Genomic DNA, 15,405 nt, shown 5'->3' on the forward strand with positions numbered 1-15,405 from the left:
TCTAGCCCTAGCACAGAAGGTAAATAGTGAGGGCCAGAGCCCTGGTAGAACATGCATGACTAGGCTGGGCTACCCCCAGTACAATGATCAAACTGCTAGCACTAAGGCCCTGGTATGGAAAGTCAGTGGCCAGACCCCAAAAGCTAACCAAAGAAAATAATTCCTTAAACATTAGAATTGGGCAAGTTGAAACTTGAAATTCTCTCATGGGAGAGAATCAGTCAACCAAAATGAAAAGAATAAAAAAAATGAAAATGTAAAATATCTCAATGGAAAAACAACAGATCTAGAAAATAGACCAAGGAGAGATAATTTAAGAATTATTGGAGTAGCTGAAGGCCATGATTTAAAAACAAAAAAGGGTCTGGATAGCATCTTTCAAGAAATTATAAAAGAAAAGTGTCCTGATATCCTAGAATCAGAGGGTAAAATAGTCTTTGAAAGAATCCATTGATTACCTCCTGAAAGAGATCCCAAAATGAAACCTCCAAAGGATATTGTCTCCAGATTCTGAAATGATCAGGTCAAGGAGAAAATACTGCAATCAGGAAAAAATAAACAATTTAAATGCAATGAAGTCACAGTCAGTATTGCACAGGACTTAGCAGCTTCTACCTTAAAGAATCAGAAGGCTTGGAATGTAATATTCCAGAAGGCAAAGGAGCTTGAATCACAACCAAGAATCAACTACCCAGAAAAAATTGAGCATAATTTTCCAGGGGAAATGATTGACATTCAATGAAAAAGGAGACTTTCAATCACTCCTGATGAGAAGAACAGAACTGAACAAAGAATTCAATCATTAAATATCAGACTCAAGAGAATCATACAAACATAAAAAGAAAAGGAAATAAAACATGCTATTTAATAAGGATAAGCTGTTTAAATCTCTACATGGGTAGATGATACCTATAACTCTTAAGAACTGTATCTCTGTTAGGGCAGTTAGAAGGAATATACACAGGGAGAAGATATGAATATAAGATTACTTTAATGTGATGATATTAAAAAATAAGGGATGAAAAAAGGATTGGACTGGGAGAAGAAGAATGGGAAAGGTAGAGTAGGGTAAATTACATTGCAGAAAGAGGTGCAAAAGATCTATTACAGTAGAGGGAAAGAATAGAGGGGTTAAGTATTGTTTGAACCTTACTCTGATGTGATTTGGCTCAAAGAGAGAATAATAGACATATTCAGTCAGGTATAGAAATTTGTCTCCCCACAGGGAAGTAGGAGGGGAAAGGGGAAATGAAAGAAAAAAGAATGATAGAAGGAAGGTCAAAGGGAGGGCAGAAGTAGTAACAAAAAGGGAAAAGCAAAAGGGTGACTGATAGAAGAGATGGCAGATATAAGGAGGTGGGTGTGGGAAGGAAAACTCTAGTGAGGAGGGAAAGAGTGAAAGGAGAGAAAAAATATAAATGGGGGTAAAATGATAAAGGGAACTACACAGTAATTATAACTATTAATGTGAATGGGATGAAGGATCCCATAAAATGGGAGTAGATAGCACAGTGGATTAAAAACCATAATCCTACAATATGTTGTTAACAAGTAATTAATTTGAAACAGAGAGATACACAGAAAGTAAAAGTAGAGGGCTGGATTATTATGCTTCAGCTGAAGTTAAAAAAAAAAAATTAGGGGTAGCAATCCTGACCTCACACAAAACAAAAGCAAAAATAGAATGAATTTAAAGAGATAAGGAAGGAATTTACATCTTGGTAAAAGGTACCATAGACAATGAAATAATATCAATACTAAACATATAAACACCAAGTGCTGTAGCATCTAAAGTCTTAGAGGAGAAGTTAAGTGAGTTATAGGAAGAAATAGTTGGAAAAAGTATACTAGTGGGAGACCTCTATCTCCCCCTCTAAGAACTGATAACTCTAACCACAAGAAAGAAGTTAAGGAGATGAATATAATTTTAGAAAAGTTAGACATGATAGACCTCTGGAGATAATTGAATGGGCATAGAAAGAAATATATCTTTTTCTCAGAGGTACATGAAATCTACACAAAAATTTACCATGTATTAGGACATGAAAACTTCACAATCCAATACAGAAAGGCAGAAATATTAAATACAGCCTTTTCAAATCATGATGCAATAAAAATTACATGTCATAAAAGGCTATGGGAAGATTGATTAAAAACTAATTGAAAACTAAATAATCTTATCCTAAAGAATGAATGGGTCAAACAACAAATCATGGAAACAATCAATAAATTCATCAAAGAGAATAACAATAATGAAACAAAATGCCAACATTTTTTGGATGCAGCCAAAGCAGTTTTTAGGGGAAATTTCATATCTCTAAATGCTTATATGAATAAAATAAAGAGGAGATCGATGAATCTACAAAAAGTAAAAAAGCTAGAAAAAGGAAAAATTAAAAATTCCCAATCAAATACCAAATTAGAAATTCTGAAAATCAAAGGAGAGATTAATAAAATGGAAACTAAGAAATTGAACTAATAAATAAGACTAAGAGCTTGTTTTATGAAAAAAATAGATTAACCTTTGGTTAATTTGATTTAAAAAAAGAAAACCAAATTACCATTATCAAAAATGAAAATGGGAATTCACTAGCAACAAAGAATAAAGTAATACGATAATTGGGACCTATTTTTTCCAACTGTATGCTAATAAATCTCACAGTCTGACCATAAAAACTCACTATATCAATAATAAAACTAAGAAATCATATGATTATATCAATAGATGCAGAAAAACCTTTTGACAAAACACAGCACCCATTCCTATTAAAAACATTAAAGAGCATAGGAATAAATGAAGCCTTCCTTAAAATGATTAGTACTGTCTAAAACTATCAGCAAGCATTATATGTAATGAGGATAAACTAGAAACATTCCCAGTAAGATCTGAGCTGAAATAAGAATGCCCATTATCATCATTGTTATTCAATATTATTCAGATATTAGCTTGAGAAATAAGAGAAGAAAAGAAATTGAAGGACATAGAATATGCAATGATCAATCAAAACTATCGCTCTTTGTAGATGATATAATGGTATACTTAGAGAATTTTAGAGAATCAACTAAAAAAAACTATTTGAAACAATTAACAATTTAGCAAAGTTGCAGGATATAAAACAAATCCAAATAAATCATCTGCTTTCATATATACCATCAACAAAACCCTACAAGAGGGTTGTAGACAGTATAAAGTGCCTGAGAATAAACCTATTAAAAACAAACTCAGAAACTACATAAATATAATTATGAGTCATTTTTGATACAGATAAAGTCAGATTTAAATAATTGGAGAAATACTAATTGTTCATGGGTAGGTAGATCCAATGTGATAAAGATGGCAGTCTTACCTAATCTATTTATTCAATGCTATACCAATTAAAGGAACAAAAAAAAATTTTCCTGATCTAGAAAAAAATAACAATTCATTTGGGAAACAAAAAGTTCACAATATTATATAATGAATTAAAAAAATGTAAAGGAAGGAGGTTTAACAATAACAGATCTTAAATGATAAATAATAATTAGTAAAACTAGCTGGTACAATCTAAAGAATTAAAAGGTAGATCAGTGGAATAGAGCAGACATATAATACACAGTAGCAAATGATTTTAATGGTGTTGTGTTTAACAAATTAAGGACTTAAGCTTTCAGGATAAGAATTCATTATTTATTAAAAAATGTGGGGAAAGCTGGAAAGCAGTCTGGTAGAAACTGGACACAGACCAACATATTAGACCATTTACCAAGATAAGGTCAGAATGGATATGTGACCTAGATAACAAGGTAGATGTCATAAGAAAATTAGAACATGGAATATATTACATATCAGACTTATGGATAGGAGAAGAATTTATGAATCAATAAGAGATAGCATTGTGTGGTATAAAATGAAAAAGTTTGATTACATTAAAAAGTTTTTGTACAAATAAAAGCAACATAGCCAAGATTAGAAGAAAAAAAAGAAAATATGGACAATTTCTGAGAGATATTGTGTCTCAAATATATAAAGTATATATATATAGTCTCAAATATATAAAGAACCTTGTCAAATTTATAAGAATATGGGTCATTCCGCAACTGATAAATTATCTAAAGATATAAACAGGTAGTTTTTAATGAAGAAATCAAAAATATACGTAGTCATATAGAAAATGCTCTAAATCGTTATTGACTACTCAAATGCAAATTAAAACAATTTTGAGGTATCACCGTATACTTATCACATTGACCTAAATTATAGAAGGAGAAAGTGACAAATGTTGAAGGGGATGTGGAAAATGCAAGACAATAATTCACTGTTAGTGGAAGCTTGAACTGATATAACCACTTTGGATAGCAATCTAGAATTAGGTGCCCAAAGTTATAAAACTGCGTATATATACCCTTTGACCCAGCAATATTCTATTATATCTGTTTCCCAAGGTGATTAGGGAAAAATGAAAAGAACTTACATGTTCTAAAATATTTATGGCAGCTCTCTGTTTTGGCAAAAAACTAGAAATTGAGAGCTAGAACTAGAGAACTAGAAATCTATCCCTAATTAGGGAATGGCTAAACAAGTTAAGAAATGATAAACTGGTTGATTTTAGAGAAAAAATAGAAAGACATGAATAAATAATGAGAAGTGAAATTAGCAGAACCAATAGAACATTATATATAGTAACATCAATATTATTCTAAGAACAAGTTTGAATAACTCAGTTTTCATAATCTCATGTCATAGTGTTAAGTGCTAGGAATAAAAAAAAAATATCTTATCCTTAAGGTGTTTATATGTATACTGGGAAGACAGTAATTGTGGACAAGTAAAGGCAGTACCCAGAAAACAGAGGAAAACAAAAGAAATGGTTTCTTAAAACTCCCTGAAATCCTATTATTTCAATGTTCCCATTTACTTCGTTATGGTAAGAGAAAAATTATGCTATAATCTGAGGATCTGGTGATGTATGCTGTTGCCATGAGGCTTCTGGTACAGCATAGCACACTATGCATCCTGGGAAATACTGTCAAAAACTTTTTTCCTCTGTGAACGTAAAAGGTTTAGGGAAAAGGAATATATATCTAATGTACTTCAGAAGTCCCTGAAACCTTGTCACTGTCTGGCTGAGCTGTCAAATAGCATCAAGTCTGACCCACGAATACAGCAGGCAATGGTAAGCTATTCAGAAGATGAATAAAACTTTAATCTATCAGTAACAATGAGGGCAAGAAGAAAGGACGTATGTCCCACCACTATTTATGTCATGGTGGGACCTGTTAGAGCACGTCTAAATTGTATGATTCTAGGCTACAGCTTTATCAGTGGTATGGCTGGTAGCCTACCAGGATGCTTCTTTATGGTGATAAGGCAGAAGGAAGGAGGGAAGAAAGAAAGGAAAAAAATGAGAATTTAATGTCTATATGCCAGGCACTGTATGAAATACTTTACAAATATTATCTCATGCGTTCCTCACAAAAACCCTGGGACCAGGGGGCAGCTAGGTGGTGCAATGCATGGAGTATTGGTCCTGGAGTCAGGAGGACCTGAGTTCAAATATGGCCTCAGACATGATACACTTATTAGCTGTTTGATCTTAGGCAAGTCACAACCCCAACTGCCTTGCTTTCCCCCCACCAAAAAATATAAACAACCTTGGGACTCAAGTGCTATTAATCACTTGACTGTTGAGAAAACCGAAGCAGAGACTGGCTCAGATCAAACAGCTTGTGTGTGGTGCTGGAGTTGAAGTCAGGTCTTCTCCAGGCTGCACTAACAGAACTCAAATTTTGTCATTTTCTGTCAAGTTGAAAGAGATTTGGGGTACACTACTAAAAGAGATTGTCTTCTCTCTAAGGAGCAACTCATCTAAGTATGGAAAGTCTCATTGTCTATAGAGTAGACATTGTGTTATAGTTTGGCTAGACTAATCTTGAGGACACCCATTGATAGTTTCTGCAGATCTTGATACTATTATAATTGATTAGGAGGACCCTAGATACTAGGTAAAAGACGGTGATTATTCCTTAACTACTTCTGTCTATTTCTGGGTGCCACATATTAAGAAAGACACATAAACTAGTGGGAATGTGTCCAAGGCTGGGCAACCAGGGTAATGAGAGGTCTAATGACTATATCCCATAAAGCTTGGTGGAAGAAACTAGAAATGTTTATCCTGGAAACCTGGTTTCCAGGAGGAAGCCTGAGTGAGACAGATATAACTTCTATCTTCAGTATATAATCTCTGTTTCCTGTCTTAATAAAGGCTTTCATGTGGAAGGATTAGACATTTTCTGCTTATACCAGCACCAAGCACAAGTCTGAATCATTGTAAGCTCTTAATTTTTGATTCTCTAGTTGGTTATCTCAAGACAGCAGACCTAGTTAGCACATTATAAACATTAGAGCAAACTAAAAGTAATGTGGACTGCCTTGGGAAGTATTCCTTCACACTGGAAATTTTTGAGCAGAAGCTCTATGACAATTTAGGGGCATCCTCATAAATGAATTGCCTCTTCAGATGTGACTTGGATCATTGGCCTCCAAGAGTCTGTGATTCTGTGATAAATAAAATAGCATAAAGAAAAAGTCTGTTTTTTTCAATTAATCTGTATTTTTATGAGTTGTGATTATGAAATAGAGAGCCTGATCCTATAAAGCATAAGTGAAAGTCAGCCTTTATTTGATTTACTTCATAGTTATGACTCCATATGGAACTGAAGGATATATACATATATATATGCAAATATATATGCTTGTATGTATATGTATGTATGTATGTGTATATATTATATATACATACACATATATGTATATATGTATGTAGATAGATAGAGACAGAGAAACAGAAAGAGACAGAGACAAAGAATATAAAAGCAGAGAAAGAAGGTATAGGCCTGGTTAATCCTTGACAAACTTTGCTAAACTAAATTGGCATTCCTTCCTTGTATCTCTGGTATCTTAGTAAGTCATCTATCTCCCTGGTCATTTCTCCAGCAAGTAGAATCAGGTGATGTTTTACATATTTTGGGGCTCTTGGCCGAACATCTCCCATTCATCATATATGAAAAGCCAAGAAGGTAGCATAAAATCTGACATTTTGAAAAGCTCTTAATTAATTATGGGGTTTAAAGTGACAAACCTCAAAGTCTGAACTAGGGCTTTTGATCTTCAAAGATCTCTCCCCCCCTACCTACCCCCAACAATAGTATTTCAGGTAATTGCAGATAATCCAAATTGAGGTTCTTGTCTGCTAGAATTTCCATTAATGATTTAAAAGAACCATAATAAACATAAATTTAGATGTCTGGAGTGTTCAAAGAAGAATGAAGCATGTTTTATTGTCTCTAAAGTAAATAGTCTAAAGGACAGAGAAGCAGACTGAAAATATAATCTGACTTTTAAAAGAACGATATTGGAGTGCAGGAATTAAAAAAAAAGTTTCAAGAGACCATGATATGGTTAGTAGTCAAAGAAATGTCAACTCTGTAGTTAATGCTACAGAAACAATCACCTTTGCATTTCATTTAAGTGAGGATGATCTTTTGATTCTTTACTGACTTTCAGGATTGTTGACATTCTACATTTACCTGGGATCTGAAATAATGTGACATTTAAATGGACAGGTGTTTTATTCCCAATACCCAGTTGTCTGTAGGCAAATTTCATATCTCTAGAAGAGGTTATAGTTATCAGTGAGGTACAGTTAGCTAGAGTCAGGTAAGTGGTATGGATAGAGTGCTGGATCTGTAGTTAGAAACACCTAAGTTCAAGTGCAGATTTAGATGCACACTAGATGCACAATCGTGGACAAGTTATTAAATATGTCAGCCTCAGTTTCATCATCTATACAATGGGGATAATAATAAGGTAGGAAAAGATCAAATGAGATACTTTTTGTAAAGTACTTTGCAAACCTTAGAGTGCCTTATAAATGTTAGCTAATATCATTGTTGTTATTATATAAGATACCAGACAATCATGTAGTGAATGGAGATCACATGAGTAAATGTACAAAACTTTCTGCCACAAGACAAAGTATCTACAGGAGAAGATAATCGGGATTGTAAAAGGCTAGCTATTATGCCATTGAAGAATAGTCCAGAGGAACTAGGGGTATTTATCTTGGAAAAGAGATGAAATTGGTAGTATATAATATGGATTTTTAACTATATAAGTGGTTTTCCTGTGGGAAAGGCATTAGACTTGCTCTACGTGTTCCTAGAGGGTAGAATAAGCAACATCAGGTTCAAGTTGCAGAGGGAGAAATTTTTGCTGGATATAAGAGAGACGTCATCCAGAGAAAGGCAACGAAATTGATAAAAGTGCTTGAGATGAGTTGAAGGAACTGGGTCTATTTAGCCTGGAGAAGAGAAAACACAGGGAAGGGTTAGTGGATCTGTGCAAGTATTGGAAGAGCTGTGACAAGAATAAGGTATTTCCTTCTGGTTGGCTCCTCAGGAAAGAAGCAGGAACAATGGGTAGAAAATGCAAAGAAGGAAAGGATTCTGGGAAGAAGCAGAGTAGGTCAGAAAATTACAAGGGCTCAAGATTTTCCCCCATAAAAGAGTTAAAATATCCCCGTAGGGTGAACAAAGTGTGGGTGGAGATAAATAAGAATAAGGGCACAACTGGAGTCTCCCTGGGACAATTCCAGAAAAATTATAGGAAGAGATTTGGTTCCTGTGAAGAATAAACACCTCCAGGCTATGTTCCTTTTTAACAATTGAAAGCAAGCCACTTAAACTACAAACCCTGGGGAGAGTTGGTTTGAGAAGCTGCTTCCTCCCCAGCCACAGGAACTTTCACACACTCACCCCTCCCTCAGTGGGGGGAGTTGGGCATTTGAGCCACCGAAGATTGAGGGGAACCTCTGCTGATAAGGAATGCCAGACCCAGGTGTGCTGTGAAATGCAGCAGGGCGAGAAGGATCCAGCACACACCTGGTGAGTGCAGAATTGGTGGGGCAGAAAGCCCCTGGCTGTGGGCACTTACAGGAGGATGGAGGTTTGGTTTTGGTTCCAAGCTAGAGGGGATAACTGAAGATTTGGGGCAAGAAGCACTATTTCCCACATCCCAGGAGTAGAGGTGATTATAAAAATTAAGCTATTACCACAAAAATAAAATAAAATAAAAAATGCACAGACAAAGGGACTCCAACCCTAGAAATGGAAATGGAAATAAAGATAATTGGAATCGGTTCATCTTCAGAGGAGGATATTGAAGTAAAGAAACACCCAAAAAGTAACATCAAATGATGACCTCCCCAAAAAAGAATTTATAGGCGATCGTTAAAAAGAATTTGAAAGTCAAATGACAGAGGAAAAACTAAAAACAACAACAACAACAATAACAACAACAAAAAAGCAAAAAAGAATAATCCAAGAAAAACAAGAAGGTTATGAAAGGAAAGTAACCAATTAGAAAAGACGATCCAGAATCTTAAGGAAGAAAATGACATCTTAAAAATTCGAATTAGGCAAAGTGAAACCAGTGAAATTATAAGAGATCAAGAAATAATTAAACAAAATATGACAAATAAAAAAATAGAAGAGGTGAAACATCATATAAGAAAAACAATAGATTTGGAGAGTAGATCAAGCAGAAAAAAATATAAAAACAATTGGACTAACTGAAAGTTATGATCAAAAAAGAATCTTGATACAATAACACAAGAAATAATTAAAGAAAATTTCTTATTTCATATATATATTTATACATATGTAAATAAAAAACTCATATGAATACCGTAGTATAATTTTGAAACCTCTATCCTCAAGATAAAATATTAAAAGCACCAAGATTGAAACAATTTAAATATGATGGAGCCACAATTATGCTTACACAAGACCTAGTAGCAGAGACATTAAAGGACAGCAGGTCTTTGTACACAATAAATTGAAGAGCTAAAGAACTGGAGCTTCAGCCAAAAATATCATGCTCTGCAAAGTGAAGCATTAATTGGAACGAAAAAAATAGACATTTGATAAACTCTCAGACTTTCAAGATTTGGTTAACAATTATCCTGAACATAATAGATAAGAGAAATATAAGGTAGTCACAAGGTAGAAAAGGTAGAAAAATAAGGTAGACACAAAGACTGATTATAAGGCATTCATAAAGACAGTTTACCTTTTATATATGTAAAATGCATGTCTAAGACTCTTATTATAGTAACTCATAACAAAGATTGGGGTAAACCTGAATATGATATTAATTTTAAAAATATTATTATTGTGTTCATCCTTTGTTCCTGAAGACCATGACATCAGAGAAATGATGACATGGCTTGCACTTGACTTTTTTTTTGAGTGAGGTGACCTTGGACAGCCCTCCCTCACTCAAAAAATTTTAAAAATAAAACCATTTAGAAATAGCTAAACAGAGTAATTATTTTAAACAAATGAGGTTCAAGAGGAAGAACTGATACAGACGAATTACATGGGGAGGAGGGCTGGTAGTTCTGGTAACCTACTTCCATTGGGAATGAGCTTAAGAGGGAACAATACACATATATTTAGAAGAATAAAAAAAAATCTTCTAAATTCAGAGGAAATAAAATGGTAGGGGCATAAGGAGGGGTAAGAGAACAAAAGAGGAATCTTTAGAGGGGAGAGTGAGGGAATAAGTAAAAGAGGGTATAGAAGGGTGTTTAGATTTATGGAAATGGGAGGATAAGGGAGGGAATCTTTGGAGGGGTGAAGGCAAGTAATAGGAGGGCAAGGCAGTGGATAGAAGTCATGTATAGGAGGCAGGAGGGATAGGAAAAAAGATTTATGAACAAACAAAAAGCAAAAAGCAGGTATAGAATAGATTTGGGAAAATATGTCCATATATGTATGTATATATGTATATGTGTATGTATGTATCTGTAGCTATAGAGAAATATCTAAACTTCATATTTTTGGGGGGGTGTGGGGAGGGGGAAAAACAAAGTAAAAAAAGTACATAGCAGAGAACAGAAAAACTCATAAGGAAGCAAATAAAAGAGGGACAATTTTCAACACAAGTATTATTTATCATACAGGTTTTCTTGAAATGAAAATATATTGTTACATAAATTGAATCCTCTCATATTCTGCTATGCACATGACTTTTTCTTTTTAACTTTGTATTTAAATTCCAATATTTGAGTTTATGATATGTTTTTGTTTTTTTCTCTGTCCTGTATTTGTGTTCTGGCATTTGAGTGTAAAATAAGATTAAAAAAAGAAAATGCAAAGGGAGGAATATAGACTGGAAATAAGCAAAAAAAAAAAAAAATCCACAAAACCTCCCGAACTACTTAGAGTTATTCCAATGTGGAAAGAGCTGCCTTGAGATGCAGTGGTTTTCCCCTGCACTGAAGGTGTTCCAATCCAATTGAATCTCATAAGTAGTTATTAAGTGCAATTTTCTGGGCAGTACTGAACATAGAATTTAAAAATAAAAATGTAAAAAATTAAAAGGGTGTGCCCTCAAGGGTATATACGTTATACTTTAGGGATGGAAAGCTTCAAAAGATAAGTGTAATCTGAACAGGAAGAGATTAACTCTTGGGGCTTTGTTATTTGTGACAGATATCAGGAAAATCTTTCTGTATGGCATCTCATATAAACTGAGGCTTGCATCTGAGGAGGTTGGGAATGGGGAGGGAGGGCATACCAGTTTTGGAAGAGCACTTGTAAAAAGGCACAGAGGGGAAAGATAGAACGCCAAGTTCAGAAGACTGTGAATAAACCAGTTTGACTAGAATGTTGAGTTCATGAAAGGAAGGAGTATGAATAGGATTAGGAAAATGTGTTAGGGAAAGATTGAAAAAACAGTGGAAACTGAACCTCTCCAAGATGCTGTGTGGAGGACTGCAAGTCAATGGAAGATTAGACTAGATGACCTCCGAGTTCCCTTTCAATTCTCAGATTTTGCTTGTCAAAATTTTCTGTCTTCACTCTTATTTCCTTTGGGGGACCACAATTAAAAAATAACACACTTTAATATAGCATTTTAAATTTTGTGAAATACATATATTAATCCTTCTAAACCTCATAAAAATCCAGTTAGGCAAGCAAAGTTATTATCCCAATTTACAGAGGAGGAAATTGAGGCAGAAAGAAGTGGTTTGCTCAATGTCACATAGCTTATAGGTGTCTAAAAAGGATTTATATTTGTGTCCACCTTGCACCAATACGACAACTGGAAACCTCTGGTTTCCTAGGTCCTAAAATGCTAGGTCCATCACATATGCCTCCTTTCTCTCTCAGTCTAATCTTATAAGATTTGGCACCCATTTCTGGAGCACCCTACTCACCCTATAATAATCAATCCACAAGAATTTATTCAGTGTTTATGTATAAGCCATTGTGTGGAAAAAAAATCATCATAAACACTGCCTTCAAGAAACTAACATTCAAATGGGGAAACAAAAATGAAAAGTACTAACTACATATGAAATATACGCAGATGAAAGGGAAGGTAACTTTCAGAGAGAAGTCATGAACAGCAGTGAGGGAGAGGTGGAGGTAAAGAACCAGAAATGCTTCTGTAGAAAGTGGGATTAGATCTGAGTGTTGAAAGAAGCTAGAAAAGGAAATGTTTTATGCATATTATGCTATTTGATCCTCATACAAACCGAGGAAAGTAGTTTATTATTATTATCCACAATAACTAGAGTTTGTGGAATAAAAGTCAACCTAGTCAGATCTGTGTTTTTGGAAAACCAAATTGGCACCTCAGTGGAGGATGGAATGAAGGGGAGAAATACTTGAGAGACTTGAAGCAGGAGACCAAAACAAGCTATTGTGAAAGTGCAGATATGAATTAATGAGGGTCTACACAAGGGTGATGACCGTGTCAGAGGAGGGGAGGAGATATAGAGATTTTATGAAGTTAAAATCATATGTTCTTACTCTATAATGTTACAAATGCATATTCCTAAAAACTGTCTTTTTAATTAATTGACAACAACCCATAATAACTTGGGGAGTACAACTGTGGGGGGTTGTGAGTTAAAGTAGTGAACTCCTCAACCACCATTAGGGGTTACTACGTCTAGAATTTTGAAGGAGCAATTAGCCAGTCAAGCTCTGATGACCCACCTTGCCTTTGGACATAGGGATGGGAGCATGATCTCTGGGATATGTACTATTACTATAATTTGCTTTGATTTGCATTTATGTAGCGGTTTGAGGTTAAAAGTTCTGACTCATATATTTTCATGTATAGCCTCAAATAAATCTCCTTGAGGGTAGGGACCATGTTTTATATTGTCAGTTTTTCGGGGTGCTGCTACAAGATGGAGAAGTTTAGGGGCCAGCACGTTAATGTCTATCATGGGGTCACTGCCCATAAGCCTGCTGATCTAGCAGACAAATCTTTCCTTCCACTCTCACTGAACAAATAACATGTCTGCTCTCTGGGACCCTTCACTAGTAGTGTGCCATAGGCAAATGGTACCTTCCCATTCACGTAATAGCAGACACTAAACATAGTCCAAATCCCCAAATATCTTTGATTATGCATAACTGGCCCCCAAAATTCATTTTGTTTTTAAGTTTAGGATCTCTGAACCAGGACTATACTGGCAAAGGACCATTATGGCAACCTTGTTTGTCTAATTTAACTTTCTGCTTTGGAGTGCTATGTACCTGACCTTCTTTAAGTAAGGGTTTTGTGTGCCTTATTCAGAGTCAGTGGTTTTCAGGGTAAAAGTGTCTTGTAGGTGGTGCAGAGGAGGGAACATGTTATCAACCCAGTTGTCTATGTGTGTTCTCATGGGGGGAATCTCTTAACTGACAGATGCCATAGATGGATGATCTATGATGAGTGTTTGCAATCTGATCCAAAGTTTTATAAAAAAAAAATAAGCATCATTGCAGGAAGATTAATTATTAACATAACCCCCATTAACCTAATATTCTATAAAAATTCATATTTGTATGGGATTTTCAAGTTTTCAAAGTGCTTTTCATAAATAATCTCATTTGAGACACAATAATGTTTGTGAGACAGGTATTAACAGTATTGTGATCTCCATTTCACAAATGAGGAAACAGACTCAAGGAGAATCATTGAGTTGCCTATGGCCACACAGTCTGGGAATTTAAACCCAGATTTTCCTAACTCTAATTCTGTTTCCAATCTGCTATACTGCTTCTTTATAAACTTTCTGATATTCTTCACTGCATCTTGTGAGATACCTTTTGAATCTTTAATGCTCAATTGATATTTCTTGATTGACTTATAAGACAATCTGAAAGTATTTACAATGTTGAGGGTCATAGACAATTATATCGATTATTTAAAAAATGGGGTATCTCTAAAACATGGTCACATAACTCCCCTCTCATCCTAACCCTATTTCCACAATGATTAAAGATCCTGATCTGTAATTACCTGGAATATGTGATTTATGTACTTTTATTTATTTGTCCTCTTCCCTTTCTACTCCCTGTTTTCATTTTATTGAATATCATATTTCATTATCCCAGATATAGGACAAGGCTCATGAAACTACTTTTGCACCAAGCTGTGACAGTTTCATGTTTGCTGTGGAAGATATTGTGAAAAAAATAATGGAACATTATCAAGTAAAGGACAATGGAAGAACCAGGCAGTAACTGTCAGTATGGAGGTAATGATGACTAAAATTGGTGAGTGTTAGGGGGGAAATGGGGGATTTTCCAAAAGAATGCAACAGCAGTGGGAGGGAGAGTGAAGGAAGCTGAGCAGCCTCCAAGAACAGAAAACAATCATTTTAAATTGTGCTGTTTTGGACAGCCATCACCAGTTGAACTTCATTATCATGCTCCACTTAGTGGGGGGAAGGGTGTGGTTTGGGCTTAGTAACCTAAAACTCTTTTGTTAAAGTATTAGAATTTCAAAACCCATCATCTGTAATTTTTTTTTGCCATGTGTTGTCCAAACATAAATGAAAGGAAAGCAGTCTGCAATTTATTACATAAAAATTGCATCTATTTAAAAAGTATAATTTTAGAGGCCACATTCACCTCCACATGCTCCAAACAAAGAATTCATTCCAACATTATTGCTTCTTAAAGTAATGTGGTTTCAGACTTAAATAAACACTCCTATAGAGAAGGGGAGAGAAGGGAAAGTAAGGGGAGGCAAGGGAAGGAATATTGCAAATAGAATGACTGATCAGCTACTGTTTTATGTAAAATCATTTTACAGGCTCCAAATTTATAGTAAGGCAAGCCGTGAAGAGAAATTGGAAGGCGTTTACAAAGCCCCATCATGACTCCTTGAACCAAGTCTGCCCCAGAAGATGAGACAAGCTTAGCTACAAAATCTATTTGGGTGAAAACTTACCCATGGGATACAGAGCAAAAGTTTTTTTTTTTTTACTTGTTTTTACTTGTTTGTTTTTATTTTTTTAACCTTTAAGATCAATAGCAAAGATGTTTCCAATGATTAAAAAGCTAGTGAGTGTT

At 34.8% G+C, this 15,405-nt stretch overlaps 1 long non-coding RNA gene across 1 annotated transcript; it reads left to right on the plus strand.

Moving 5' to 3' along the window:
* The first annotated feature begins 8,744 nt into the window (after positions 1-8,744).
* Positions 8,745-14,508, plus strand: LOC140524205 (uncharacterized). The gene is made up of 2 exons (XR_011973604.1): positions 8,745-8,922; positions 14,443-14,508. It is a non-coding gene; the product is annotated as an uncharacterized lncRNA (long non-coding RNA).
* Positions 14,509-15,405: the final 897 nt, after the last annotated feature.

This window comes from Notamacropus eugenii, chromosome 2, assembly GCF_028372415.1.
Source record: "Notamacropus eugenii isolate mMacEug1 chromosome 2, mMacEug1.pri_v2, whole genome shotgun sequence".
NCBI lineage: Eukaryota > Metazoa > Chordata > Mammalia > Diprotodontia > Macropodidae > Notamacropus > Notamacropus eugenii.